Source organism: Lontra canadensis, unplaced genomic scaffold (genome assembly GCF_010015895.1).
Source record: "Lontra canadensis isolate GAN:19392208 unplaced genomic scaffold, GSC_riverotter_1.0 scaffold104, whole genome shotgun sequence".
In the NCBI taxonomy this organism is placed as follows: domain Eukaryota; kingdom Metazoa; phylum Chordata; class Mammalia; order Carnivora; family Mustelidae; genus Lontra; species Lontra canadensis.
This window is the reverse complement of record NW_022631098.1, coordinates 3,605,882-3,622,262: the sequence shown is the minus strand read 5'-3', so window position 1 is coordinate 3,622,262 and position 16,381 is coordinate 3,605,882. Positions and strand designations below refer to the sequence as shown.

Genomic DNA, 16,381 nt, shown 5'->3' with positions numbered 1-16,381 from the left:
GTGTCTTACTTTCCACTCCCAATCATATTCTAAAGCCATTTGCTCTTCTCCCGGTTTCTAGGATTCCACAGTATCTTTTCAAAACTGTATTCACAACTGCTTAGCAGCCCGAGCTGGTTCCTGGGCACCCTTCTCTGCCCCAGGGACACCGTCTCCCTCCCATCCAGTCTGGGGGGGCTTTCACCACAGCTCAGGGGGTGATTTTATCTACAGCTCTGACTTCTCCTTGGAACTCCAGACACAGACTCCCTTTGCCAACTTGTCACCTCCACTTGGATGCAAGAGTTACCTCAGATTGCACATGGCCCAACAGAAATTCCCCCTTTCTCCTCTCAGATCTGCTCCTCCTTCGGTAATCGCTGCCGCCATCCACTCGGTGCACAAGCCACACATTCAGTGGTCTTCTTTGATGCCACTTTGTCTCCCGTTCCCCCTATTTAACCCATCACCCAGGGCTTCTCACCTCCGCACACAAACATCTGCTTCTTTTTGTCTCCACCAGCATCACATTCGTCCCCCTGAGTCTCTCCCGCAAGGACAACTATAATTGCTTTCTGACTTCACCTGGCTTTGTGCCTGTCCACCCTCCACGAAGCAGGCAGGGATCACCTAAAAATGTACACCTGGACAGATCACTCACCCGCCTAAAACTAGGCAGTGACTTATATATGTGACTTCCTATCGCCTTCAAAATGAAATTCAAACACATTTTCCTATGTCTGGGTCACACGGCCTTTGAACTCTAGTTGGGTGGACCTGGTCAACCCCATCTCCTACCTTACCTCCTTGCTGCTATTCTCCGGGTACAGCTGCCTACTTTCCATTTCTTGAGCTGGCTAAGCTTTTCTGTGTTAAGGATTCTGTACCCTCTGTATCCTTTGCTGGGAAGGGCCTGCCCCAGGGTACAGAGCCAACTTTTCCCATTTCTTGAGCTGGCTAAGCTTTTCTGTGTTAAGGATTCTGTACCCTCTGTATCCTTTGCTGGGAAGGGCCTGCCCCCAGGGTACAGAGCCACCTTTTCCCTCGTCATTCCGATTGTGCTCAGAGAGGTCTTCGTAGCCATGCTATTTAAAATAGCCATTGGCTGCTCTCTCTCACATCAGCCTGTTTTCATATCTGCACAGTGCATGACACTAGCTTTCGTTTTTCTTGTTTATCTGTTCACTTCTCTGATTATTGTATGTCTCTGCTAGAATGCTCTGTGGGAGCAGACATCTTGTCTCTTTGGTTCGTTGCTGTATTCTTAAAGCTTAGGACAGTATCTGGCACTTAAAAGATGCTTTAGAAACATTTGAATAGGGGCACCTGGGTGGCTCAGTGGGTTAAAGCCTCTGCCTTCGGCTCAGGTCATGATCCCAGGGTCCTGGGATCGAGCCCCGCATCAGGCTCTGCTCAGCAGGAAGCCTGCTTCCCCCTCTCTCTCTGCCTGCCTCTCTGCCTACTTGGGATCTCTGTCTGTCAAATAAATAAATAAATAATCTAAACAAAACAAAACAAAAAACATTTGAATAAATGAATAAAATGTCTCTAGGGCCCCAATTGGCTAATTCAGTCTCTAAACTGCCAGAGTGAACTCTCTAAAATATTTATCTCACCAAGCCACCCCTCCTTCCTTGGAACACTCCAGAGGCCATACTTTGCCAAGAGAATAGAATCCAAATTGCTTAGCACAGCCCTCAAGCCCCTCCGTGATCCAGTCTCTGCGTGTCTCTCCTGTTTCCTTTTCCACTGGGTCCCCCTAACGACCTGCAAGATGCCTAACAACCAGCATGTCCGAGGCGAACATGCTGTTTCATGTCCCTGCGTCTTTGCTTCGTGTCTTCATCATGTTTGGGCCGCCCTTTCTCCCCGTGACTCTTCCCACTCCAGTCCCCTTATTTACTCAGTTTTTAAGATGCAGCTCCAGTCAGAGCACTGCTCGGATCCCCCGGCATCCCAAACTCCAGCCTTTTCTCCGTGAATTATACTTGCCTCCATGACCGCTGCTGTAACTCTGCACAACTCCTATCTGCGCTCATGTCTCTCTCCTCACTTGAACTATCCACTCCACGAGGGCAGGCACAGTGTTATCAATCACATCATAGCATGGTCTATACCATCTTATTCCCAGACGTGACTGGTGGTTGGCGCTCACACAAGTGTTGGCTGACTGACTCACCGAATAGCATAGATCAATTCATTTTATCATAAAAATGCAAGGAACTTGAGTGTGCCTGACATCCTTCGCATAGGGGTTGACAGATGCTGCTCATTAGACTGTGTTTACTGTGGCTTGGGCCCCACCACACAGCTCCGATCAATGTAGATGAATGTTTTCAAACGCTTAAGAAAAATGCGCTCGGGGAGAACATAGTCAATTTATCACCTAAAACCAGTTCTTAGATCTTCACAGGGGAAATGAATAGGCCTGACAAGAATCTGAAATACTTAAGGAAAAGTTGATTAAAGAAGACTTCATGAATGATTAATTATAAAATTTAATATCTGTGGGAGAGAGTTTTACTGGCATTTAAATAAATGCCAACAAAACAAGTTGCAATGAAGCATTTGCTACAGCCTTTCAAACATCATCAAGGTATTCCTTCTGAATCACAACGATCCAAATGTAGCATGTGCTGCTCTGCAATAAATGTTCATGTTGGTTGAGTCACTGATTAAAGCTCCGCAGTTTCCACGCTTTTGTTTTCACCATGATAACGGCACCTGCTGCGCGCCTCCTTTCCCTGGGCTCCCCGTCCTTCAGTCTACTGCTTTCTGGTTTTGCTAGTCACGTCTGCTTTCGCTGACACCTTATCCTGAAGTCCATAGTGACCTTCGGGTGAATATATCCAATGGCCCCAGCCTACTTGAGTCTTTGGAGCATGTAATTCATCAATTCGGCGAAGAGGTATTTATCACCCACTCTGTGTTAGCATTAGACAATGTTTTGGTGAAAAAAGAAAAGCAAAAACTAAGCCAAACCAGAAAACAACAATAACAAAAGGCCAGACTTGTTTCCTGACTTCCAGTAGGAAGACAGACATTAAATAAACATCAAGTTACACTGTGACAAGAGCTCTCAAAGAGAAGCACATGATGGCCTGAGGAACATGGAACCCGGTTTAAACTGGGAAATCAAGGCAGCCTCCCAGAGGAGGAGACCTGCAGAGGGAGAAGGGAGAAGAAAATACAAAGGGAGAGAGAAAAATGATGGTTCAGAAGGTATGTCTGATTGGACAACACTCGAAGACTGCGGGTCCTGTTTGGCAAGTCATTGGCCCCAGGCAGAGGAGGAAGAGAACCGTCCGATACCACAAAGACACCAAACCCTCATGGTGATAGACAGGAACCAAAGAGAAAGCATTTGCGGAGCCATATTTAATGGAAGAGATGACAGAGACTAGCTTGCGACACTGCCTTCATTTTGGGGTGGCTCGGACAAAAAGAAGAGAGAACCAAACTCCGTGAGCATACAGATGAGGAAGGTAAACGTCATTGTGCAGATGCTGCAGCAGAAGAAAGAGAAAGAAGTTGGCTCCCAGTCAAGGCATCGATTCTACGTTCTGTCCAGCACGTCAGAGAGTACGTGGGAAGCTGGTTTTCTCTCTGACGGAGAGCAGACGTTCCCTTCATCCTTGACAGTCTATAAACTCAGGGCGCATCCACGCCCTCAGGAATGGGAAAGATGAAATCATCGGCTGCGAAGTGTTTTATGGGTCTAGGATGGCGAACACTAAGCATAAAAGAGAAACTGATAGTTTTCACAGAAAAGAAACTTCCTTTGTGTGGTTAGCACATGTGACTAAAACAAGAACTGCCAAGCGTGCTCCTCACCCTGTTTGGGTTTTTCTGGATCTGAGGCACTTTCATTCCTTCTACAGAAATAGGGAGAAGGTCTTTTTCTTTCTCCCTCTTTAAAGATGAAAAAAAATTTTTTTTAAGATAGTAGTTCTGAACCTTGTCCCCACATCAAAACGACCTGGGGGCACTCTGCAAACTCTAGGTGCCTTGGGACCACTGCAGAGACTCCTTCCTCAGTGGGGCTGGGTTGGTTTTATGAAAAAGTAGTTTCAAAGTCTTTCCAAGTGATTCCGATGTGTTGCCAAGTTTGAGAACCACTTTAGTAACTCACCTCTGGTCTCCTTTTTCCTTTTATATATTTATTTTAGAGAGAGGGAGACAGAGACAGAGAGACAGAGAGAGAAAGAGAACATGGAGGGGAGACAGGGAGGGCAAGAGAGAGAGAGAACCTCAAGCAGATTCCCCATGGAGCATGGAGCCCCATGTGGGACTCGATCCCAGGATCCTCAGATCATGACTTGAGCTGAAATCAAGAGTTGGCCACTTAACTGACTGAGCCACCCAAGCGTTCCTCCTTTTCCCTTTTAAAATAATCCCTTTTTGGGTGCCTGTGGGGGCTCAGTCGGTTAAGCATCTGTCTTCAGCTCAGGTCATGATCTCAGGGTCCTGGGATGGAGCCCCGAGTCGGCCTCCCAGCTTGGTGAGGAGCCTGCTTCTCCCTCTCCCTCTACTGCTCCCCCTGCTTGTGCTCCCTCTTCCTCTCTGTCAAATAAATACACAAAAACTTTTTTTTAAATAAAATAACCCCTTTTCTGAAAATTAAATGAACAATGAAAAAATAATTCTGATGACCCTATTTCTTTTTTCTTTTCTTTTTTTTTTTAAAGATTTCATTTATTTATTTGACAGAGACACAGTGAGAGAGGGAACACAAGCAGGGGGAGTGGGAGAGAGAGAAGCAGGCTTCCAACTCAGCCCGATGTGGGGCTCGATCCCAGGACCCTGGGATCATGACCTGAGCTGAAGGCAGATGCTTAGCAACTGAGCCACCCAGGTGTCCCCTGATGACCCTATTTCTTAAAATAAAAAGAAGGCACATCCACTCAAACATCTGTGACCTTCTTGTGTTGCCCTCATCCGTCAGCGCTGTAGGTGGTGGGGAGCGGCTGGACCGCGGGCCCCAAAAGGCAGTCTTGCTTGGGCCGAAGGACTCAGCGGGGTTTCCCAGATACTGTCACTCGCCACCACTTCCACATGACTCCACGTGTCTACAACACAGTCCCGGATCTAAGTCTTCTCTCCTTTTGAGAGGCCACAAGTTCCGATGAGGCCGTCTGAAAATAGGACCCCTGGAATCATCCACGCCTCCCCCAGCAGCCACGACTGCTCCGTTTCCTCTAACAGATGCCAGTAAAGACACACAACCTTCCTCTGAAACCCTTGGGGCCAGAAGTGTTTTGGAATTCAGAAAGTCTCAGACTTCGGAGAGGTACGTTCTACATTCCAAAATTTGGGGGCCCTCCCTTGGTGAGCTTGGAGGAACACCCTGTAAACAAGTCTTTTCATGTTTGCGCAGGAAACACCTGACCGCTCCCGGTGGGGGGGGCCTCAAGAAAGACCACAAGACCCCTCGCATCTGCGCAGGTCAGGCTTCGCCACCAGATGACATCACTAGAAACTTTATGAATAAAGCCTTTCTGAGTTCGGAGCTCTTCGGGTTGGAAGCTGCAGAAAGAGGAATGGAAGATGGGGTTGGGGAGTGGCAGGGAAGCAGCGTGATTTAAAACTTGGGCACAACTGATCTTGCCCTGACTTGACTAGTTTTTCTCATTGCTCATAGCAGAGACGTACTCACATGAAGGTACACGGATTTCCATTGTCGGTTGCGTTCTGAGTGTTAACACTTTCCATTTGGTCAGAAATGGAAACCCCAGAGAACCCTAGAGTTTTGGGGGTGGGAGGAGAGCAAGGCTAAAATAGATGAAACAAGAAGACGGTTAGCTGTTACCACTGAACCCTGGTGACTCAAGCCCAGAACATAACTAGCTGACTGAAACCTCGGGGTGGGGGCTGCCTTTTGCCTGTGGTCATCCTAGTAACTGTCCCTTCTTTGCCACCAGGTACCTTACACCCTCAGATAGTAAGTCAGATCATTTTCATAGTGGTACCAGGCACATTTCTGTTGTATTCCCCTTCTTCCTGTCTGTCAGGACACCAGGCTCGGGGTTCCTGGGCAAAGGTGAGCAGGTTGTAGAGACCGAGGTCTTATACACGCCCCATGTGTGGTCTCTGCTCTTGTAAGGTGGCAAGGCCCTAGAGAATTCTGAGTTATGTGCATTTATTTCCTATTTTATTGGCTCCTTTTTGAGAGATTTTCTCCGTGAGTACTCCTCAGAACATGTGGTATCGTTGGTGGGTGGTTTAAAAAAAAAAATCGTATTGTTTTCTTAACAGCTGATAGTAGAATTCCTTTTGGGAATAAATGGTCTTCAATAAAGAAAGCTCCTTGGAGCGCTGGAGTATGAAAAAAAATAGGTGTACAGCAGGATTCAGAAGTCTGGGCAGAACGAATGGAGGGCGGGATCACTTTGTGTTTAAAAAACAGCTGGTGGTGGTGGGAAGGAGGGAACAGAAAGGAAAGAGAATGTCTGAGCAACATGGAAATCAGCCAAAAGACTCATAGAACAGGGTGACTATGACTCAATTCTAATGGCTTAAGGGTCAGCAAGGCAACCCCGTCTATTTCTTAATTTCTCTGAACTTTCTGCAAACTCTGCTACACGAAGCTTTTGTGTGAAAATTTGTAGTTTGTGTGTAAAACTAAGGACAGTACCTCAAGAACCCAAATGGCAAAAAAGAAAAAGCTACCAGAAGCAAAGAGAACAAAAGGGCAGCAGGATGAAGAGGTGGTCGTGAGCACACAGCCCCCCGGGGACACACAGCAGTCGTGGAGAGGGCACCCAGCTCCCAACACTGAAGTGTGTGGAGACCACAAGCAGTCTTGCCTAGATTTTAGGAGTCAGGATGACCTGGGATGTCATCCAGTTTAAACAGCAAATGCTTGACAAAAGTCACCAAGGACATCAAACAATGACCTGTGCTACACTGGCTTCGTACAACGTGACAGTCACGTGCATGATGGACAGCGTCCTGGAGAGGAAATTAGTTCTGAGTTTTAATTCTCTCTGTTTTGTTGTTGTTGTTGTTTGTTTGTTTTTGTTTTCCAACTTTCAGTAGCTTTTTTTCCTCTAGAATCTAGATACAATGAACCCTAGCAGGATAGTCTTCAATACAATTTTACTTTCCCACTTTGGATTCTTTTTAAAAAATTTATTTATTTTTATTTTTCCCCACTTTGGGTTCTTTGGACAACTTTAGTATTTGTAGATGTGAGAATGTATGTTTCCCACATAAGTGGGAAACTAAAATTTGAGATTATACCAACATATGTACTCGAGATGGACGTAGCCACATAAAATTTGATATGCAACACATGGAACTTCAGTACTGCAGAGTCCGGCCGTCTTATAACAAGCTGATCTATAAACAAAGATAATCTTTGCTTCTCTGTCCAAACTTATGAAGTGTTGCCGCCATAGAACTTTTTACCATGTCCTTAAAAAACAGATGATTCATCCTTTCAAACAATGTGAAAAAAAATAACAAAAACCAACAAAATAAATTTCCACCCCACAAAGAAATATTAATCCAGAATTATCAAATTTTGAAGTTTCATCGGATGAACAACAGGAACAGATTATGGACAACTCTTATTTTTTTCCCTCAGTAGCACTATAGGGATTTATAGCGTTGGCCAAAAGAAGATACAGTTTTCTCATTAAAATTTGTTCTCATGGGTCTCAAAATTCTGTGACAGATTTTTGATGAAGTTGTTTTCATCAAAAAGTACTGATTTTAAAAACTAATAAGTTGAAACTACCACACACATGCGCGCACACACACACACACACACACCCCAAATGGTCCACAAAACATTTTCCTTACCTTCCGATGGTTTTACGAGGCACTAACATGAACCACTCTTTTATTATTAAACTTAAACGGCCAGTTCTGGGACGTTCTTCCACCACTGATTACGACTGCGGTGGTGGTATGAGGGACAATATCCATTTGGCGGTGTGAGCTCACAGATTTGGTGACCCTGCCAGTTCCAGCTGCCTTCTTGTCCACTGCTCTGATGACACCCACAGCAGCCATCTGTGTTATGTCATGAATAGCAAAATGAGGCAGAGGATAGTCAGAGAGGCTCTCAACATGCACAGGCTTGCCAGGAACTGTATCAACAATGGCAGCAACGCCAGATTTCAAGAACTCGTGGCCATCTTCCAGCTCTTTCCCAGAACGACAATTCATCTTCTCTTCCAGCTCAACAAGCCCGTGAGCAACAGCAGCTTAGGGGACAATCCAGCAAGGTGCATAGCCAGCATTGATTTGGCCTGGACGGTTCGAGATGATCACTTGAGCTGGAAAGCCTGCTGCTTCCAATGGTGGGTCGTTTTTGCCGTCACCAGCTGCGGTGCCACGACAAATCTCGGACAGACATGTTCTTGACATTAAGGCCCCCCTGGTCTCCAGGAAGGGCTTCATTCAATGAGCATTTTAACAGAGTTTACTTTAGTTATGCTGTTGACTAGAACAGAGGGGCCATTAAGGTGCCATCTGGGAGCACCAGTCTCTGCAGGGACAGTACCAATACCATGAATTTGCAGATGTCCCGGAGGGGCAGTTGCCAGGGCTTGTCAGCTGGACAAGCTGGTGGCAGGATGCAGTCTAGAACTTCCGGAAGCGTGGCTCCACTGGCATTGCCGTCTTTACGGGTGACTGGCCAGCCCTCGAATCAGAGCGTGTTTGCACTTGGCCCCAGCATGTGGTCTTCATTCCACATAGAGTCTGGACACAAATGGACACAAATGCTACTGTGTTGGGGTTGTAGCCAAGTCCTTAATGCAGGTGCTGACTTCTTCCTGATTTCCTTGTCCCTCTTTAGGCTGGAACGTGGCTCTGTGGAATCCACTCTGTGACCACCAACAATGAGTCATTTGACAGCCAGTGTGTAGGCCAGAAGGTCACGCTCCCAGGTCTGCCCATTCTTGGAAATGTCTGTTTTAGAGTCAGCAACAGCAGCAGCAACGATCAAGAAGTCCCGTCGGTGGAAGGTGCGTCTGTGAAGTGTGTGTCCCGGGGCACTAGTGATGGTTACGCACCACTTGCTGGTCTGGAATTTCTACAGGGATGTATCAAGGGTCTTACCATCCTCACATTCCACTTTCGGGGTATCCAAGACCCAGACATACTTCAAGGAGCCCCTTCCCTCCTCAGCAGCTTCCTGCTCCAATTTTCCTGTGTTTTTTTTTTGTCGATCCCACCACTTTGGAGATCAGGTGGTGGTAGGCCTGTCCTAGTCCACATGTCTAGAGACAATGATATTAACACAAATCTTTTCCTTTTCCCTTTTGGCTTAGATTCAGGGATGGTTTTCATATCTGTGTTCTGGTGGCAAATCCGTTGTGAAAAAGTGGGTTTGACTCTGGGAAGACACTCATTACTCTGAGCTGTAGGTTTCTCATCTGTCAGGAGAGAGAAGAAATGCATTATTGGTTCTCTTCCCCGTAAAATGGCTTGGACGGTAAATGAGGCGCCCTGGGAAGGAGCGCGGAGCTAGTAGTCAGACACCTGCACGAGATGTACCTCGGTGGGCACCCTGCCTCTGCCACTCGCCGGCCGCGTGCTGTTCAGTTAGCTACTTACATTCCTAAGTCTCAGTTTCTGCCTCAATGCACTCGTCTTCCCACCTATGCCTCAGATGACTTTGAGGGGGTTAAATATTTTAATCTAGTAGAGATGGTTGATAAATATTAGATCTGCCTCTTTCAGATTTAAATTATATTTTTTGGCTTAATTTCCTTCTCCATAATCTTGCAAGAAAGAAATTTCTAGTTCTGCTTTAGAGAGCAGTTCAGCTTCGTGCCAACTCACCTCTGTGGAGCAGAAAAATAAATAACGTGAAGTACATTAATTTAAGTTGGTATTTCATCAGTTATTTGGAATTTAACAGTGATATTCCATTCTACATACTGCTATCATTACTGACTTTAATGTACTCAGTATTAACCAAGAAAGCTCTATTTAGAGAACCGTACCCAGAGAGAGGATATATTTTGCCTACAGATCATTTCATTATTATACAGTTTCTACATCTAATATGGTAATGTTTCCTCAACATCAATTCTAAATCCCAGGTCAGTTTATTTTAATAACCCTGGAAAATACAGTAGTAGTGGAAGTCCTGCTCCCATATTGTGTGTGTGTGTGTGTGTGTGTGTGTGTGTGTGTGTGTATACCTTGGAGTAATTGGAAGTTGTAGCTGTCAGTAACTTCACTCCTGTCACCAGTAAGCCAGGGGCATCTCCACTTAGACTTATAGTAAAAGGGCGGACCACAAAGAAAGAAGGTATGAAGTCCTCAATTCTTCTATGAAAATGAAATCCTATTCTTTGTCTGGATCGTTGTCCAACATTTCTCACTAAATAGGCAGCTGTCATCCAGATGCCTTGGGTAGAACTTCTCCCTAAGGACCGATTCTCCAGTCTCACAGGAGAATACCAAGAGAGAAGGGACAGGTCTTCCTGTTCCCTTTCCGCTTATACTTCTGGGTCCTTGGGCCTTCGACTTTAGTGAAGTTTGAGGATATCCCCAATCCATATCAATTCAGTGTCCTGACCTTATCCAACTCTGCAATCTGTATTTCTCTGTTCACTCCACTCATGCTGGTCTGGGAATCATCAGCTCACACGGTTGTTCAGTTTTCACAGTGCCGGGGTATCTCAGAGGGGTGAGGAAGAGAGCTGAGACTAGAACAAAGGTAGCACTGCTATGTAAGGAAAGGAGAAAGGGGCTGGTGATGAGGACTGAGAGACATGTGTTGACCAAATTTTAGATGAGGTGGGGTGCGTGGGTGGCTCAGTCCATTAATCGTCTGACTCTTGATTTAGGCTCAGGTCATGATCTCGGGGTTGTGAGATCCAGGCCCGTGGTGGGCTCTGTGCTGAGCTTAAGAGTCTCTCTCTCTCCCTCTGCCCCACAACTCCCACCCCCCACTCATGCACATGTAGTCTTTCTTTCTCTCCTTAAAAAATTTTTTTTAGATGAGCTGATGCTCTGACATAAAGCGGGCAGCCAGAATCTTGTTAATATAACCGGGACTCAAAAGTCACACAGTTGGAATGAACGGTCAAACCCAGCAGAGTGCCAAGTGTAACAGAAACGCACGCGCGTTCCTCTACTTGCCCAAGAACCGGCAGAGGGCTGAGCGAAACAGAGACAAGGACCAGTCTCCAGGGAACGAAGCCATACGCTCTGCCCTCTCTTCTTCCCTCTTTCTCCTAAAGTGACTATACATCTTTAACATTTTTCTTTTTTTAAGAGTGGCTTTTGAAAGAGCAGTAAACTGGATCAACGGTTTTCTATCTGGATGTAGGAACCACGTGGCGGCCGACTGGCTGTCATCCGTGTGAAAGATCACCTTTCAGATTTTGTAGCTGACTTCAAATTCACTGATGTAAATAGTATTAATAATACAGATAACATTTGGCCATTTATTATGTAGTTATAGGTGTTTTACATGTACAGTAGATGGATGGGTCTTGGTTCACAGACTCAGTTAATCTAGAGAAACAATAATTTTTTAACTCAACTCAATTCCACGTTCAATCCTCCTCTTTTCAGGTGAAGAGTAACAAGCTCAGGTAATTTTTAATTTCACCCTCTTTCTTGGGGGCTGAGAAAAAGGCCCTAGAGGGATTTACATGTGCCTTGGCCAGGAAATTGGGGGAGCGGGAGCCTTCTGGGCCTCAGCTGCCTGCTCACGTTGGCTTACCCTGAGACAGCATCTGGCCTGCATCATGACCCCGGATGGGGGCCTCACATGGATGTGTGGCTGCACCACTTAAGGGCCGGGAAACTTTAAGAGGTGACGGACCACTGTGCTGAGACTCTGTAAGAAGCCATTTCCTCTTTGGGGTCCTGCCACCTCCCCCGGGGGTACTGCCTAGAAAGAAGGGCACTTGGCTCCTGGACCCGTCATTCTCTCAGTTCCCATTGCCTCCTTCCTCAAACCGCAGGATATCCTATTCTAGGAAGGGACTGGAAGAAGTGATGTCCCTTTGACCCCTGCTTCTCCCACACATTCTGTCTTCATGTCATCTCCAAAACTCTAAGTGCCAACCCCCCACCCCCAGACAAGAGACAGAAAGTGTCCATTGGTTATTTCCACTTTCTGACCAGCTGCATCCCTTTCCTGGGGCAACGAGCTCAGAGTTACCCACAGCCTTGGAAAAGGGGAAACAGCCAGAGAAAAATGTGCCAATGTGGCCCTATCCCCACACCCACAGCAAATTCTTTATTCTTGCAGCAGCAAAATTAAAAACAACGACAACAACAACAACTGGGTAGGGTCTTAGATATTTGCATGAAAGGGTCCTGCCAAATTGGAGATCCTATAATTCTACTGCTCTTAGGCAAGGCCCGTTGGTTTGTGCTGCCAGAAAGGAGAGGAGAAGCCATGGGTAGCACTTGAGGCAGACAGCAATGGTGGGCGGGGGGTGCTGTTAGGGAAAGGGCTCTAGATACAAGAGTCCTTGGCAAGAGTCTTAAGAAATATTAGTCACCCAAACTGAAAATTTCTCTGATGCCTGTGGACTCTGCCTCTCTCTAGAAACCTCTAGCCGTGACAGGGAGGTCCAGCCATTCTTCCATTCCAATTTCTCCTCGAACCGTGGCTTGACCGGGTGTCTCTCTCCGTCCATGGTCCTGCCCTGGGCTCAGGACGGTGATGCAACATGGCGGCCTCGGAAATTTGACGGAAGCCCATTATGGATGAATATTTGCTGACGCAGGCTGCTCAGAGCCCCTCGATCAGGTTTCACATGCCATAAGCCTCCGGGGACTTACAGCCATGCTGAAGAGATGGGACGTGTACACCATGCTGGCACGGAGTGTCCCAGATGCCCTCTGTGCCACGGTGCCAGGAGTTTGGAGCAGGGGAAGAGCATGAGTCAAAAAGGCATGTGACACTTCGCATCACAGCTGCCTCGTGGAGCCCCACCCAAAAATAGTGCGTGCTCCACCTGGAGAAGTTCTGACCCGAGTGGCTATGCCCGAGTTCAAGAAAGTTGGGTTATTCTTAGACCGTTAGAAGGAACGGGAACAAAGTCTCAACTCTAACAGCATCCACAATTAAGACTAATAATATCCGTCTCCCAGACATGTCCTTGAAGGTTAAATGGGACCACACAGATGAGACTATGTGGAGGAAAGAATGCTGAGTGCCATCCCGACGTTTACTGGTATAGTTCTCCATTGTCATATATTCAAGACTGGTAGCAGGTGCATGTTGGTCTGTTAAATCCAGAGGGAGGGCCTTCCTTCTGTACTGATCACCCTGGTGTTTAAATCACATTCTGGAATACCAAGGCACCCCTTTCTAAATTGCTATTTAAGACGAATGCCCTACCTTTTGAGATTTTACATTTTAGAAACAGATTCAATCAGAGAAGTACTTGGATGTTGTAAATTCCTACACATCAACTCATCTAGTTTTAAGTTAATCAAAATATTTAGGCATCTTTGCAGAAATTTCTCATATTCTGAAAACAAGGCAATGGTTATTTACTTCCTGGTATTATAATATGTTTTGGGGGAAATCTCTATGACTTGCACAAAAGGAATAAATGCTGGTTTCATGGAACTCTGTTGTCGGAATAATGAATGCTTTAAAAATTACACTGAGTCAAAGCCTTCTCAATTCTCTCCCTCAGGCAGTAGAAAGTGAGCCCTAGTGAATCTTTGAAGGGAAGAAACTTCCTTTGCCCACTTCCTGTACATTCTGCGGAACTGGGCTTCCAGCCAGTGCGAGCAGAAAATGACTAAGCTGTTAAAAGGTTAACAGCCAACATGGTCTTCTCAGCATCTCTCAAAGACACTTAGAAAACTAGTTGCAGGGAACTGGGTAGAAGCCAGAGAACCCCCCAGAGAGCACGCTTGAGCTGATTACTCCACATGATTACATATTCAAATTGGCTTGAATTCCCCAGGGCCCAGGGGGATGTCAGCGGAGGGAGAAAAGCAGCGGGCCAGGTAGGGGTAGAGCCCAGGAGGAAGCTGGTCTGGCATTAAAAATGTGCTGCAGATATTTCCCTGCAGTGAAAAAGCCCCACAAACATGACCATTTAGACAACCAGGAAAGAGCCATGTCTCTAAAAAACGAGGTTGAATTTCCAAGTGACATAGGATCATCTCTTTTGACACATTCAGAATTCTGTCTTACCTAAGCAAGGATTTCTTTTTCTTGACTCTTTCAGGAATGGCTTTTCAAGAGTCTCTGTAGGGGTTAACACATACCTACCCTGCCCTCTAGACTAAAAAAGCCCAGGAATTAAGAGCCAATGTCCGTGACATTTTGGTTAACAGGAGATGATGTTGGGAGGAACTTTGAGTGTAAGTAGCTACATGTATAACCTGTGGTTGTCTACACTAATGTGGTTTGAGAAGATTCAGGGTTGTGTCGGAGAGGGTGGGCAGAGGCAGGGGAATTTGGAAAACATAGAAAATTATTTAGTAGCCTTGTATATTTGTGACCTTTCAACGGCAAAACAGAAAAAAAGGCCTTTGCAGAATCATAAGTTTCAAATGAAAGAAACAGAATAAGGAGATATGCACATATAGATAACAGAAAATAGACTCTGTTTAAAATACCTTGTACGGTTGAAAATCTTTATCAAGTTTGCTATTTCACTCAGGAATAGATCCTTCCTAGACACGGGGGATTAGTCACGGGAGGAGCAAACTGAATGAGGAAGAGGTGGGATAAAATACGGATGAAACTGAGCAGAGACGTAGACGTGAGGGGTCTGGACTCAGCACGGCGCTATCTAGAAGGTATGACAATAGGCCATAGCTGATGCGCTGTGCGGTAGCAGCATCGGGAGGACTCGGTAGGAGGGTGATGAGGTGTGACCATAGACAATTTCAGGCAAGCAGCATTCAAAGGTCTAAGCACCACTGCCCTAGAGAAATATGGGATTTCAGATTTTCTGGTAGCTAGATTTAAAAAAAGTAAAAAGAAACAGGTCAAATAAATCCTAATGATATATTTTATTGAACCCAGTTCATCCGAGATACTATCCCATCAACACATGGCACTAGCTAAACTGAAGTTCGTGACTACGAACCACCCAGAAATAAGTCAGGCTTTTGGCACCAGGGAAGCCCGTCAGACCCGAGGAAGACTAGCCTCATAACGATGGACGGAAATGGATATGTTAGCTGAAAATTCACAGAGGAGCATATATCCCTTAGGAAATTCATTAAAAAAATTCTACCTCCTCTGTAATAAAAGCTATACAAATTAGAATATCCGTGAGATAGCATTTCTTACCTGTCAAAATTGCGAAAGGCTTTAACAAGTTGTGCTTTTTTTTAGGTGGGCTAAAACTCATATGCTTCTACTCGCGGGGCAAACTGTTATAGCTCTTTGGGAGAACAGCTTTACATTCCCTGTCCAGAGCTTTGAATTTTTTTTTTTTTTGAACTTTTAAGACTCTACAACAAAAAATAGTAAAAACAACCACTTATTGAGTGTTCCTTATATCACAGATAATATGCCTGGCACTTTGTGTACTTTGTGTCTTTTAATTTCCACAACAACCGTAGGATGGAGCTACTATTATCCAGTTTGAACCCTATAAAAATAAACCAAAGTAAGGAAAAATTTTACGTATCAATATGTTATTATAGGGTTGTTAAAAGAAGCAAAAAATAGAAGCCCTCTAATCCGTGCCCCACCCCCGTCCGCCAAACACCTGAGAATAAGCCTTAATGTCTCAAAATCAAGGAATGGGTATGTAAGTGAAACTACTCAAAAGAATTGATATATCGCCCAAGTATTCCTAAAGAAAGAATATGTAATGGTGTAGAAAAACACATGTCTTAGTCTGCCATTGCTCAATAACACTGCATAACAAACGGGCACTAAATCTGGGCGCTGAGCAACAACACACATTTAGTTCTCATGCACACGTCTGCAGGGAAGCTGGGGTGGGGCTCTGCTTTGGGGCTCAGAAAAGCTGGCTTTGATTATAGGCTCATGTATGAGACACTGTATTCATTTTGGAGCCCAAGGCTGAAGGGGGACCTGTTACCCAGGGCAAGTTCCTCTCCTGGCAGACTCCCGGGGCAGAAGACAGCAAGAGGGTCCGAGCATATATGCAGCACACTTTAAGCATCTACTTGCTTCATGGCTGATAACTTTTCATTGGTCACCGTAAGTCAGGGCCAAGTTCAAAGTCAAGGGGTGGGGAAGGAAGTATGCTTTGCCTGCCATGAGAGTATGGCAAGAATGTGTGTACATCATTCTACTACTAGGGAATAAAGAACTGGCACCAATCATTCGATCTACCACAGTCTGGTCTCCATCACTGTTATTCACATCCTTCCCACATACACTCGTTCCCAACCCAACATCCCCCAAATCTCATTCTATGATGCCATCAGGCTAGAAAGACAGCATTGCTCTATTTACGTC

The 16,381-nt window shown here is 45.6% G+C and overlaps 1 long non-coding RNA gene across 1 annotated transcript; it reads right to left on the bottom strand.

Annotated features, from left to right (window-relative positions):
* Window positions 1-3,292: 3,292 nt before the first annotated feature.
* LOC116855547 lies at window positions 3,293-7,906 on the bottom strand. The gene is made up of 3 exons (XR_004380378.1): window positions 7,786-7,906; window positions 5,636-5,751; window positions 3,293-3,697 (listed from the first exon to the last, which is right to left on the bottom strand). It is a non-coding gene; the product is annotated as an uncharacterized LOC116855547 (long non-coding RNA).
* Between the last annotated feature and the right edge of the window lie 8,475 nt (window positions 7,907-16,381).